At 35.3% G+C, this 14,217-nt stretch overlaps 1 protein-coding gene across 1 annotated transcript in view; it reads left to right on the forward strand.

The window, feature by feature from the left end:
- LOC128986183 (protein inscuteable homolog) overlaps positions 1-14,217 on the forward strand; it is a 72,268-nt gene that overhangs the window by 24,576 nt on the left and 33,475 nt on the right. Inside the window, exon 2 of the mRNA XM_054406379.1 lies at positions 12,936-12,992. The gene's annotated coding sequence lies outside the window, so the exon portion shown is untranslated. The remainder of the gene's footprint in view (positions 1-12,935; positions 12,993-14,217) is intronic.

Consider the following 14,217-nt stretch of genomic DNA (forward strand, 5'->3'; position numbering starts at 1 on the left):
ATATTAACAATACCCCCGCTGCAGCAAACCTGCAGACTAAGCGAATTTCCGTTAGCCTTATTGGATTTGCACTAAAATGTCTCCTTAAAAATATCACATTTATTCCCTATTTAAATATCATCAGTTTAACGAGTACCTAGGTTTGCTGCAACAGGGAGGGTATACATGTGTTTTTTTTTTGTAAAATGTTTATAGTTTAGTATAAAATAATGCATTTTCCAAATTTGATCAAAATATGCTCATAAACAAGCAAACTACAACAGTTTTCAATTTTATCCATAAGAATAACATGGGAATTTTAAATTTACACTTTTTTTTAATTTTCTCCCTAACCACAAAAAATTATGGGAAAAATCCAATTGTTACCCACATTTAATTACGAGACTCATGGCTCGTAGAAAATCGTCGACCAATAAAAACTCAACTAAACAGCTTCCTCTGAAACATTAAAAAATAATATTGAAATCCCCAAACTCCTGAACTGCCGCCGTAGAACATATCTTCGTGGGTTTATAGTTAACATCGTGCTATAACAGTTGCGACTAAAACCAGAATATTACGTCGTGGACTGTTATGCGGGTTCTGAGCAATAATCGTAATAACAGAAATATACCGAGGGGCACTGTCCTCTCGTAGTTGTAATGTTTTAATGGGGACTGGTTTTGTGCTTTTATTTTGCGAGTGCTTTAACAGGGGATTAAAAATATATTGTTTGGATCTTGATCTGGCTTTTAGAGTTATGTACGGTAAGTTAAGGTTGATTTAGGAAATAAATTTCAATCTGGTTCATTATTGTGGGTTAAAAATCTAAAGTTTAATGCTAGGTTTTATCTAAAGCTGTTACCTCAAAGCTTGTCTACAAAATAAAATAATACATGGGTGAAACTATCAGGATGATACAGTGAAAATACAACCTTTTATTTGAACTATTCCAAACTAATTTAAAATTGTCACTAGTGACAAGAAAAATGATGTGTTTTCAGATTTAATCTTCTTCCAACTTTCAGATATTAATTTATTTATACGTTTTTACTATTACAGAAATTTTGAAAACTTAACGCTCACAAAACGACCCAACCGTAAACTATAGGGCTTCGTGATTTAATATTCATTCAAATGATGGACTATTAATAATTATTTTCTGAATTAAAAGGCTTCACACTTTTACGTTTGTTTACATACTGTAGGTATATTGTGAGGGAGATCATAGAAAATTTAAATGTTCATAATTGAACAGAATGCTGAAATCAAGGTTGAAACATGCTGGAATTAAGCATGAATAAACAACAATTATTTTATATTTTCAGCCAACATGCCAAAATTATATACTGTAGCAGATACTGTAGTATGATTATTTCCCCCCCCCCCTAACTTCAACACAATGCCACTTGTTACATATAGGGGAGCTGGGACTGAACATCTGACGTTTCTAAGCCACATCTGCCAGCGTACTCAGGCCATGATGTAAAACCGCCAAACTCATCTGGAAATAGTCACCTTTCTATATGAGGTGTGATATTAGATTTCTTTTAGTTTTATATATTAAAAGAATCATAAATTTTACGACGTTTCGGAATAGTTTAAAACGTTTGTCGTCTTCAGGTGTGAAAACGAGTAATAGTATAATTAACTGATTTACGTAGGGGTAGTAATATGAGAAAATACTATCACTTAGTCATTTACTGACTGTAAAAGAGGGAGATTATTTGCATGAAAAAAGTAAAAAAATTACATCGAGAAGCTTGTCAAAATTTAGGCAATGTGTTTTGCTGTACATTACATTTTACAGTTTCATGAAGTTTTTGTTTCTTCTAATTATTTTCTTGTTCTTTTAGGTGGAATTCTGACAGATTCGACGGAAAAACGTTTTCTCCACAACTTTTTTCAAGAGGTTTTTGCTACCTTTTACAAACATTAGGCTAGATTCTTAGTATGTTTCCAAAAGTTATTTTAGCATAAACCCCCAGTATGTTCGCTAGCGCTTCAGTGTCACAATAAACTTCGAAATAAAAGCAACAATGATTCGGATTCAAACTTAACGTTGCCACTTAAAATTTATTAGTACAGTTCATTCGGGTCATGTTTTCCTGTACGACTCACCCCTTGCTTTGCTGGAAACAGTATATACATAGGTCTCATAGACAAATATGAAAGAGAAAATGTAAGGTTGAAAGAGGCCATTAACCTCTTATTCCAAAAGTTTGGACCGTTTGCATCAAATATTTGAATATCTGACTAGATCCGGCAGCGTAGGTGTGTCCAAGCTTATTAAAACAAGACTCTTGGTTTTTTGGATTGTTCAACTAATAAGGAAGAAGACTGATGTCCAAGGACGTCGTGGATAGGTCCAGGTGGGAGCTGGGAACAGCTGATTAAACAACAGCTGATCGAACTTCAAACAGCTGATGGGAGATTAGCCAAAACTAACCTAATAATTGGATTTGAGACTGGGTGTGATAATCGAATTACCATATTTTAGCGGTTCTTCTACATTATCTGGGCCTCTTAGCTTTGTAGATTGGTGAAATAAAAGGATATGTTGACATCTACACGGTTATTCTATTATTTCCACTTCGTGAGATAAAGTTGTCACATTGTCAAAATATTTTCGTAGTGTTTATTGACTTTGAGGAATGAAATGAAGTTGAACTGGAATAATAGAAAACTTCTCACCGGGTTTTAAAGAATATTTGATTCAAAATACTCCCATCTTTGTTACATGTACGTAGTTTATAAGGATGAATTAAAAAAATAGTATTCTCCAAGTACTGTGGTTGAACAAAATTAAAATCAACGACTATTTATAACCCAAGAGATATTTTGTAACTGGATGTTTTCCTGCATTTTCAAATTTAGATGAATATATTAGTACTTAAGGAAATTTGCTCCTAGAATAAGAGCATAATCATACCTGAAAGTTGTATACATATAAATTACATTAGTAGTATAATATTAAATTACTTTATATAGTACGGTGCATTGACTCGCTTTTTATGGAGGAAGGTCCAAAATTTTGAAAAATAATTTTCTCCATTATAAGAGAAGATATCCACTCAAAAATAAGAGATCCATTTTTTAATTTCATTTAAAGACACAACTTAACTTTGGCTCTTAACTATTATATCACTTTAATACGTGACACGTTGTGAATATAGCCTGTATGATGGAACCTGTCTTTAAACCCTTGGTATGTTTACCTGGGGACTAGCTAATGATTTAGGCCAGGGTCAGCTCCAGGTAGACGAAGGGTTGGAAGACAGGTTCCATCATACAGACTATAGTGTTTCATAACTTCATCCTCATGATCCTTGTGGTTAGAATATGTCTCCTGGTAGGTCTACATGGAGACTAGCCAATGGTTGACCCAGTCCAGGTAGAAAATGGTAAGGAGACAGGTTCCATTATACAGACTATATACGTTTTAAACGCTGGATTTACCACTAGTTTACAGTCTCGTTTTGTGTGCGTACCCATGGTGGTCGTACTGCACGACTTGCTCCACGAGCTCTTGTACCATGTATTCGTGAGCGATGTATCTACACGTTTCCGCTTCGCCGCTGGTCCTAGACGCTACACTAGTAGACGAGGAAGACGAGCATTATGAGGATACGAGTCGACCTACTAGGTACAACGGTCTAACCATCATAACCATTGCTTTTTCCACCTTCACATACGTTAGGAATCGAAAACCCAATTTGAACTTCAATTTAGGAATAGAGGGAAGTGGTATTATCACGGGTGATTATCGGGATTTGAACCTGGGATCTCAGGTACCGAAGTCCCGAGCTCTTCTCCAGGCATTAGTAGTAGCCGTGGTGCTTGTATTGAGATGATTACTGTGCTTGGTTGTATGAAAAATAATTGAACTACTCAGGTAGAATAGACAACACGTTTTTACTATAGACAAACGAATAGTGATTTAGTACGGGTAATCAATTGTCAATACTTGCAATCTTTGATCCATCTGTCTCAGACAATTCTGTAAAATTTGTAAGGATTTGAAAGTTTATCAACAAAGGGTTATTTATCATTGTTCTTGCTGGAGAACCAATTGACCAATTGGCAACCCTACTACTCAAAACATCGCAATCATTTTGCACACCAAACAATTTAGTTAGCTCTTAAGTTCCAGTAAATATTTAAGAATTTCCAAAGACCCAACATCTGCTATTCACGGAGTTTCAGTGAATTACATTCCTTGAAGCTGTCTCATGCTTGAGAGCTAACATGAGATGTAACTTAGAGAACAGTTTGGGAAGAAACAATATTTAATAATGGGATTCACGTTTTCCACAAATAACCTTTAGAGCTCATAAAGAAGAATATGTACGTGTCTATTACATTTTTGCACAAGTTGACTTACTCAAGACCTGAGTCAAACTATTGTCTAGGGAAGATAACGCACGTGTGTATGACTAACTGAATCTGTGGTGAAACATAGTATGTCATCTAGCGGAAATGACTATTTCTGTTCGTGGTAAGAATCTACAGTGAAATCCCTTCGGAAATGACACAGCTTCAGTTGAAAAGGAAAGTAAGTTATAGACAGTATAAATTCAAAAAAATCTAAAGAGTAACTAATTGACAACAACTGTTTATTCTTTTACGTATACTTTTTCGAAGAAGAATACTTTTTATTAGGTACTTACGTATTATACCAACCACACAGATGAATCAACTTCATGAATGTTTCACAATGAAATAACAAAATTTTTCTAACCTAACCTAAAACATAGTCCACCCTAAGGTTAGGTTGACCTAATTTTAGGTGTGGTTGGTATAATAGTAGGTACCTTTTATTCTCTTGAAAGACCTAAAATGATAATAGATTTCCACTCGTAGTCTGTAAATCACAGAAAATCTTTGTGTAAAGAAAACAAAAAAATATCATACGTAACTGAACTATTCGAGAGGAGAGAGTGTTTTCCCAGATGAAGGATATTCTTCTGTGCACATCCTTACAATCCTGCGGTCCTTGGCTTTGATCCTGTGATGCTGTGAATGTCCTTGAACTCTAGACATATACTTATCACACACTCTGTCATCACTGGTCCTTTCACTCACTCTCACACACACAAACACACAAGCACACGACGGTTCAAAAAGTGTTCTTTCGACTGAAAAAGTCCTTAAATGGAGAGAAAATGTCAAATGTTATTTCGAAAGTATGGGGTTTCAAGATGATTTCGTGTGTTTCAGAATTCTGTAATAAATTACCATTATTTTCGTTACAAAAAAGGTGCCCTTATTCTTATTAACAAAATTGATTTATTTAAGAGCAGTTTATTTTAATAGCGTTTCCAAAAGATACACTCGTTATTGAATTAATTAGTTGCAGTGACAATTTTGACACTCGATATTAAATTAATTAGTTGCAAAGACGATTTAGACACCTGGGGCCCATTTCATAATAAACTACAAGTTACAAGTTACAACTTGTAACTTGTATTTTCCATTAGATTTGCATTGGGCGATCAGCTGATTTACTAATAATATTAGTTTGTAGTTTATTATGAAATGGGCCCCTGGTATTGAATTTTAAAATTAATTAGTTCAACTTAATTAACTTTGACACTTGACATTTATTAAATTAATTAGTGGCAGACGGTTTAGACACTCTTTATTGAATCAATTAGTTGCAAATGTGACTTAGAAACTCTGCATTGAACTAATTAGTTGCAAAGACTACTTAGACACTAGTTTTTTGATTAAATAATTGCTAGACCGACCTAGACACTCACTATTGAATCAATTAGTAGCAATGACATCTTAGACACTCGGTATTGAATCAATTAGTTACAATGACAACTTAGACACTACATTTTGAATTAATTAGTTGCAATGACGACTTCGACACTACATTTTGAATTAATTAGTTGCAAAATGGACTTAGACACTCGATATTAAATTAATTTTTTGCAAAGACGGCTTTGCTTGAGTGTATTTACAGAAGGAAGAAAATTTATTAATATGCGAAAAATCTTTAAAAAAGCCTATTAAAAAAATTTCTCTAGCTGAAGAAAATTCCCACATGTTTGAACTGATAATATAAAACTTCTTGGTCAAAAACAGCTGATTTGTTAACATTGGTTATTGAAAAACCCAACAATTATGCCACGTTGGTGTACAAGTTCTCGCATATTTGACGAAGTCTTCGCATTCCGCCCGGAGTGACTGGAGACGTAGCGGGCGGCGCCACGAGATTATACCTGTGGTTTACTCTTCCTGCAAAATAATCTTCACGCCTAATGATTCTTTACGCCATAATTACAGCAATATCCTGACATAACACGAGCTCTGCTGGCGGCTGGAGCTATTACACCAGGTAATGGACAGAGATCTCAGATAGGGACTGAGCTTTGGAATATTTCTAGCAAATTATCACCGTTTATAAGTACGAGATGCAAGATGGAAATTCTAATTGTAAAGTTGTATCCGTGTCTATCTTCAACGTTTTGTCATTTTTCATCTGTATCGTTATTTTCTGGTTCTATAACACCTTGATATGATTATTTTCATAGGATAGTTGATAGGGTTGAAAAAACTTTGAAATGTTATAGTCTATATGATGGGACCTGTCTTCAGACCTTCCGGCTAAGGGTCAGTCCTAGGTAGACTGAGGGTCAGGAGACAGGTTCCATCATACAGACTATATGTGGTTCCAGTTCAATAATGTTAGGAAAAAAATAGCAGCATTTTGAAATCACATTTACGAGTTATTAGGAAATATCCTTGCTTCAGAACGTTATTGTTTGGTCGTGTTTCGAAATGTTTACATTATTTGTTGGTTCAAAGCTAGACATAGCTGCCTTAAATTTTCAATTTTTAAAGAAATAGTCCTAGTTAATGAATCAGCTGATTTTTGTCAGTAACAAATCTGTCATCTCATTGTACACTCATTCACTAATCTTCACCTTAAGTTACACACCCTTAGGTCTCAGCTTCGTATGAATTCTATCTAGAATTATTGTTTTATAAACCTACTAATAATTCTACCCGATCCTATAAGGTATTTCAATCGCAAACTGTGTCATGAGGAAAGTGATTCCAGAAGTAGGAGAATCATTCCGCGGTTATAGCACGTTCCTCATGTGATTATTGCAACCACTGAACAACTTTCGCCGTAATTATGATTGGGCGTCGTTACTTTTTTGGTCCTTCGAGTCGGATCATAGTGGATTGAGATTAACATATCGATGAATGTATCGATGTAGATATCGATATGGATTTGAAAACTCGGCTGATGAGCTATAACAGTTGCTATAGTTGACCATAAGTAATTCCCTAAGTTTGACTTGGAATTTAGTAATTTAGATCAGCGCAATCTGTCGATGAATCACAATCAACAACGATGAATTTGATAAAGAAAATCCGGCTACAAATTTAACATGGTGATCTAATATCTAGTTGTATTAATAGTCAAAGTACGGGATTTTGACCTGGATAAACGGGTTCAAATCTCGAAAATCGGCAATAATTGTAGTTGGATTCAGTAAATTGGTGTCTACCAGCAGTGAATCAGTGAATCAGCCTGTTTATACAACAATTACTGTAAATGAGCTGATTTGAGACAATGAGGGCCCCACTGTTTCGGATAACTGTCTCATCTAAAATGCATTCGATGTATGATTTTACGCATGAAGGTTATTCCGAGCAAAGCTCGTTCCCCGCTATTCAGAGGCGACATCGGCGACGACCTTGATATGAATTCCCGTTTAATCAATCTCCTTTCCATTTCGTTGTCCAGTTTCTCCAAAAGTGAAATACACCAGATGCAGTTTTTGTAATTACTAGCGAAACGTCTTGCGATTAGATGGGAGGAATAATTTTTCGTTTCTACTGGGTAATGTTTATGCTAATTTGGATCAGTAAATAATCACGGTAATATGGAATCTCTAATATAAATTGTCGTTACTTTTGTGCCAAAGACCATAAATATGTACATTTTTAGTTTTGTTTTAAAAAAATTGGAAGAACGTGTACTGTATATGTTTATTTGGACTTATAAAACTCAATTTCTTGGATTTTTTTAGTAATTTAATCTGGGATAAAATATGAATATATTTACTTAGATATATGTGGAGTGGATACATGATATATACACATGACACATTTAATGTGAAAATACATTTTTCACAAAAATAAATGACATGAAAATAAATGAAATGATAGAAAAACTAAGATTCAGATAGTGTTTTTCTAACATAAAATAATTCAACACTAGTGTCACTTTAGAAAACGTATGATAGATCCAATTTGTGAACTGGTATTTTTTTAAATAATTAAAGTACTCGCTGGTAAATAGATTACTTATTACTTATCCCTTGTCCCAATTGACCACACTGAGGCGTAAAACCAATCAAGCTTTCCATCGAGAAAATCAACACGAAAAGAAAGTCCAGAAAAATTGTACTATATGTTTTGCAATCTCCAAACACTCTGATTAAAGATTCCCAGCTTCTCAGAGGCAACGCTCCACCGAATAATCCTTAAGTTTTTTCCCTTTCAAACTGGTTTGCAACAATATTTGTTTGCGAACCAGAAACAAAATGGTTTGTGAGATATCATTTACAAGGCCGCGATATGTTTCACATCGTGTAGGAAGTGTAATACCATATGGACCGGTCACTGTTAAACTTGGGACTAGAACAACCAAGCTTGCATCGTCCTTTACTTGTCTTCAGGTCCTAAAATCCGGTTTCAACAAGTGAAGTACTGTAATTGATTCGCCCATATCAAATTGTGTTTACAAAAAGATTAAACAAATTGCGTAATACATCGTTCCACTGGATTCGTTCGTAGATTTTTTGTATTCTTTAGGGTTTAGTCCGGTATTGTTTTCCACATTGCTTCAGGCTAGTTCTAGATGGGGGTATTAAATACCTAGATAAAATCCATTGGGGGTTGGCCAATGGATTTTACGTAAGGGATATTGCCGCAAACCCTTGTTCTAGTATGAAAAACGATCCTGGACTAAATCGTAGCATCCTAGGACGAATTTTATTTGCTGGATTTGAACCCAAGACCTCCGAGACTGAAGCTCCGTGATCTACCACTAGATCAGCTTGCTCCCTGGATCCGTTCATGTTGGAGAAAAAACAATTGTTTATTAAATGAAATAAAATATATAATGTTTCTATAACTTATTGCATTTTTAGTATATTATTTTTAGTATTTGAGCACTTATGTATATAAGCATACAAAGAGTTATATAAATTTATGTCTGGAATCTCAATTATTCCAGGGTTTATGGTGTGAGTTTTGCCTAAAGTATTTATACATGTTTTAAGGCAAGCAGATTAAGTGCTTAATTTTTTTATTAGTGCAGATTAATCTATTTTTTAGTTTTCATCCTATTTGCTTTTAAAAAACATACAACAAAACTGTAGAAAAAACAATTGGGAAATTGGCATTAGTGTGGAATTGTAACACTGTATGCACAAATACAATTTCTTTTCTATAACATTTGTAATTAACCCACATTATCCTTTCTGATTTAGTTACATACTACAAAAATGAGATATCTCAAAACACCTTTTACATAAATTTGTTTTACTATAAGGTCATACAATTATATTCTAGCACAAAAAAGTAACCATTATTAAAATACACAAAATTACATAAATTAAACATATTACTAGTCAAAAACCATAAAAAATACAGCTTTTTTTCAATTTTTCAAAAAAGCACGTGATAAGTGCGATAGGTCTGTAGTTAGTTCGGTCATATTCGGCACCGCGACCGTGAGAGATTCTCTCCCCTTGCTCCCCCCGCAATCACAGGGGTGAGTCAGTAACGGTCGTTCTCCCGGGATCCGGCAGCTGCCCCCCTTCATGATGGGGGGGGGGGTAAACCGTCATATCACACCGGGTACATCGGGTACAGTGGCGCGTGCCCGCATACCTCGTACCCGTAGTGGTCGTGTGGACGGAAACGAACTAATTAGGTACACTCGACCGTTGCTGAAAATTATGAGGTCTTCACAGCAAACCTGACAAAAACTGTTAAAATGAGAACAATATTTAGAGTTTTCTGAAAAAATCCTCAAAATGTACTCGTAAAGGTTTGATTTTTCAAATAATTGTGTTGTTATTTTTTTTGTTGCGATATCGTATAAGGTTTTAAAACACAACAATGTTTCCAGACTTGCATGTATAGTGCGCTCGATATACTTTAGTTTAGCATGGGTGATGGGAACAACAATGAAAACCAATATCAGCTGATCAATAATGTAACAGTATTTTTGTCTGTCTAAAGGTGACATTTCATATTTTATTTACCAAAATTGCCTTATGCCTATTGCAGTTAATATAGAAATTAAGTTTAATTTAACCAGTCAATTCATTGAGACAGTGAACACGACGCATACTTGGGTGCGTAACAAAATATGAGTGAAGGATGAGTGCAACGGAGTGAAATGATCTGTGTAGCTATACTGACTAAGATCAGCTGTTTCATTGGGCAGGATTATTTATTAAAACCCAAACACTTAGTCAACAGACTAACCATAAACACATGAAACGATATCAAAGCAAAGTTTTATCACCAATTAACCGCTCTAATACATGCTCAAGTCCAACCCTGTTTAGCAGTAACAGTTATCATTGCTGCGGTAACGAACGCGGAAACGCTTGATTCTTCTGAATAGAGAATAGCCGCTTAATTGCGCGCCTGTGTTAATGCAAATGTGCAATTACACAGCAACATTGACTACAGATATATCGGCGCATAGATAACTCTAGGATAATTAGCGGGATTTAAGCAATTAACAGTTTTGATTCAAATTGGATAAGTTGCTTGTTTGGGTCGTTAATTGATTAGAGATAGGTGAACTACTGGAGTAGGTTGTGGTTTGTATATGTAAACTGATTATGTTGATATATTGATTGGGATATGTAAGGTTAGGTCAGGGTTTGGTCAGGTTAGGTCAGGTTTTTGTTAGTTTATGTTTTATTTAGTCGGATAAAGCTATTTTAGGTAATTTTAGGTTAAATATTGTTTTGGGTCACAGTAGGTTAAGAAAAATTAGGCTATGTTTCTGTTTAGCCGAGTCTAGGTTAGGTTAAGCTATTTTAGGTTAGGTTATGCTTTGTTTTTAGTCGGAATTCCCGTTATAGCCGGGTGATGTAGAGGTTAAGGCAGGTTAGTTTTCGCTTTATATTTAGTTAGAGTAGGTTAAGGTATTTTAGGTAATGTTAGGTTAAGTTTTATTTAGGACAAAGTAGGTTAAGCTACTTTAGGTTATGCTTGGTTTAGTAGAATCAATGTAGGGTAGAGGCTTAATCTGTATACGCTAGGTCATGTTTTATTCAAGCCGGTCAGAATAGGTTAAGCTCTTGTAGGTAGGTAAAATCATATGATTATGCCAGTCAGGGTAGGCTAAGATATAATATGATGTTCTAAATTATGTTTGAAGCTCAATTCGATTAGGTTAAACTAAATGTTTGACCTATATTAGATACATATGAACGTATCCAGTTCCATTCCATGTAACACGTTTGATTATTTTTCTAGTCCCTCACCATCCAATCTGTTGTCATGGGTTTACATAATCAGATGGGCTAAGCCACTGAACAAAGTTTATATGATCAGCTGATATTGCACTCACTGGTTGGTCGACTTCGTACATAATATTTTCACTAATTGCTTCCACCACTAGTAACAGCTCGACCCTATAGTGGACACTAGACTGTATAGACGAGTCCGGCGCAGGAATGTCATCGCGCATGCGTTGTACATTCAATTGACGTTTGCGCATACATTAGCCTGCGTCCTTCGTCGTGCGTCCGATAGAAGCCAGTGACTACTGAAGTAGAGGTTTTAATTGGAACTCGTAGACAACAATGTTTCGAATATATTTGAATTGAAATGCCAACTAGAAATGTTGGTGTGGAAATTAAAATGCTGTTCATGTGTACATTGTTGTAAACACTTTTACTACGATTACATTGAAAAGGATTTTGTTACTAACAAATTAATTTAAAATTTAAGGTAAAACATTTTAAAATATATTATTAGTAACCTGAACTGTACGAATATTCTTGATTTCTCCCAAAATAATTGTATTAATCATTTTTTAAAGCTCAACAAGCTTCTTCAAAATTGTTTTTCAAACGTATTACATTTTTACCTTTAAATTGTTCGCTCCTTTTGAAATGTTTTTTTTTTATTATATAACTTTACTAGCGCAAAAACTTACTTTGATGTTTCAGTATAGTGTTTCTATTACATGCCTTCAAATCAGATGTTTGCTTGTTCGATCCTCAGAAAAGTCAATTGATTTTTAAGCTTTTGAAATGCATCCTTCTTCATTTGGCTTTTAAGTGGTCTTGGCTAAGGAAACTACTTATCTTAGTCAGTAACACAGTCACGTGGTTATCTACCTTCATTTTACCCTTACCCTGAATTCATATTCTAAAAATAAGTGTGTAGAAGTGAGTAGGTCTTTAATAGTATCGCTTGATAAAATGGAGGAACAGTCCTACTGCCTTGAGGTGAGCCCTATTGTCGTCATACTGAGAGGGCACTAAATAAAAACTTGAATAAAATATTATAAACTGTCTCAGATAAATTTGTAGTCCACTCAAACTCGATACAAATGAAGACTCGTTCAAACCACCATAGCTTCCTCTAAACAAGGCCGCGACGGTGTGGCAACGTCGCACCGGCCGCTTATTGCCATGGTAACCACAGTATAAACATAGCGCAGACGCTCCATTGCAACAGCTGTTTCGGTAAGCCGGGACTGCGGTGTTGCCACTTTTGTCGCGGCCTCGCATCAGCTGATTTAGAGGCTATAACACTATCCAAGTGGCTCTTTAGCAAAGTTGGCGTGATATTCGAGTAAGTTTTTTGTACAGCTTATATAAACAGGTACATACACGGTCTGAGCACAGAGAAGTGTTGAGTTACTAAGACTTGGTGGCTTGTTTCAGGTCGAGGTGGCAACATGGTGATCGACTGAGCACTTTGCAACCTGTATCTCTAAACTGGTGAGTGGATTTTTTCAGATTTTTAAGAGTTATTTTGTGGAGCTTGTAAGGTCTAATATCTAAGAATATCCAACATGTAGGATTGATTTTTCTGTACTAACCACGTTGCAAGATGAAAATTATTGCAGAAGTCTTGCCCACAGACTACATGTCTAGTCTTAGCACAGAATTCATAGTGAGAGGGTAAAACGAACTTCTTAATTTGTAAAAGCTGTTTCACAGAGAGAGCAAAACGTGGACAAATTTATTCTGACGCGGTTGACGGCCAAAACAGAATATTTGTGAGAACATTTATTTTTTAGGTACACTAATTTAGGTGGTTTTAGGGGAAGAATTTATTGTCGTATCTTAAAAACAACACCTCAACAGCTGAGGTTTGTCAAAACGTCAATCAGCTGCATTAACGTAGTTCTTTAACGATTCCAAATGGAATCGAAGCTGAAACATTTTCTGTATGTTGATATTAATTTTTTCCATGCACTTGATTAAACAAATTCAGTAATCCCCGAGTATCAAAATAATATTAGTTGCATCTAGTGTTATTCTAGTGAAAATTGGATAAAAAGTCATCACTGAAACGAATATAAAACTCAATACTCAGGTTTTGAAACGTAATCAAGGCCTACGTCCAAATCTAGTGACCTTGACTCTGTTTGAAAAACATTGCGGTCAAGTTATCTCCTTTAATGGCGAATAGTTTCACCTAAAAGTGTTCTATATCTCCCAGAACCCCAATCTTGTCTAATGTCTGTCTCTAATATTCGAGTAGCCTTTGAAGTTGATGAGACAATTTGACGAATCAAACTCTAGGTTAGCGTTTTGCATCATGCAACCAATTATTCTTAGATACCCAAACAAATTTGAAATTATTTCACATCTCACTTAATTAGTTTTAAATTGCTACCAGGAGGTCACGAATTGTGGATATTTATAGGCATGATCTGTGGATGCGATACTCCCTGGTGTGGATTAACGTCCGCACAAGTGAGAACTACGACTCGCAGTACTATCCTGATAATTAGACCAATTCGTTAATTACTAGGCAAAAATGTGGTTCGGATTCCACTATAAACTGTAGGTCCCTTAAGTTGCCGTTGGCATGTTAATTAACAGCTGTGTCTAAGGAATATGTCGGACTTAGTTACTAACAAGACTACAAAATCGCGCCACTCATCCTACACTCATCTCCATTCATATTTGGCTTAAAATACCTACATTCGTAAGG

The sequence above is a fragment of the Macrosteles quadrilineatus genome, unplaced genomic scaffold (genome assembly GCF_028750875.1).
Source record: "Macrosteles quadrilineatus isolate MER2022 unplaced genomic scaffold, UCM_ALF_1.0 Scaffold_2__2_contigs__length_208266976, whole genome shotgun sequence".
Lineage (NCBI taxonomy): Eukaryota > Metazoa > Arthropoda > Insecta > Hemiptera > Cicadellidae > Macrosteles > Macrosteles quadrilineatus.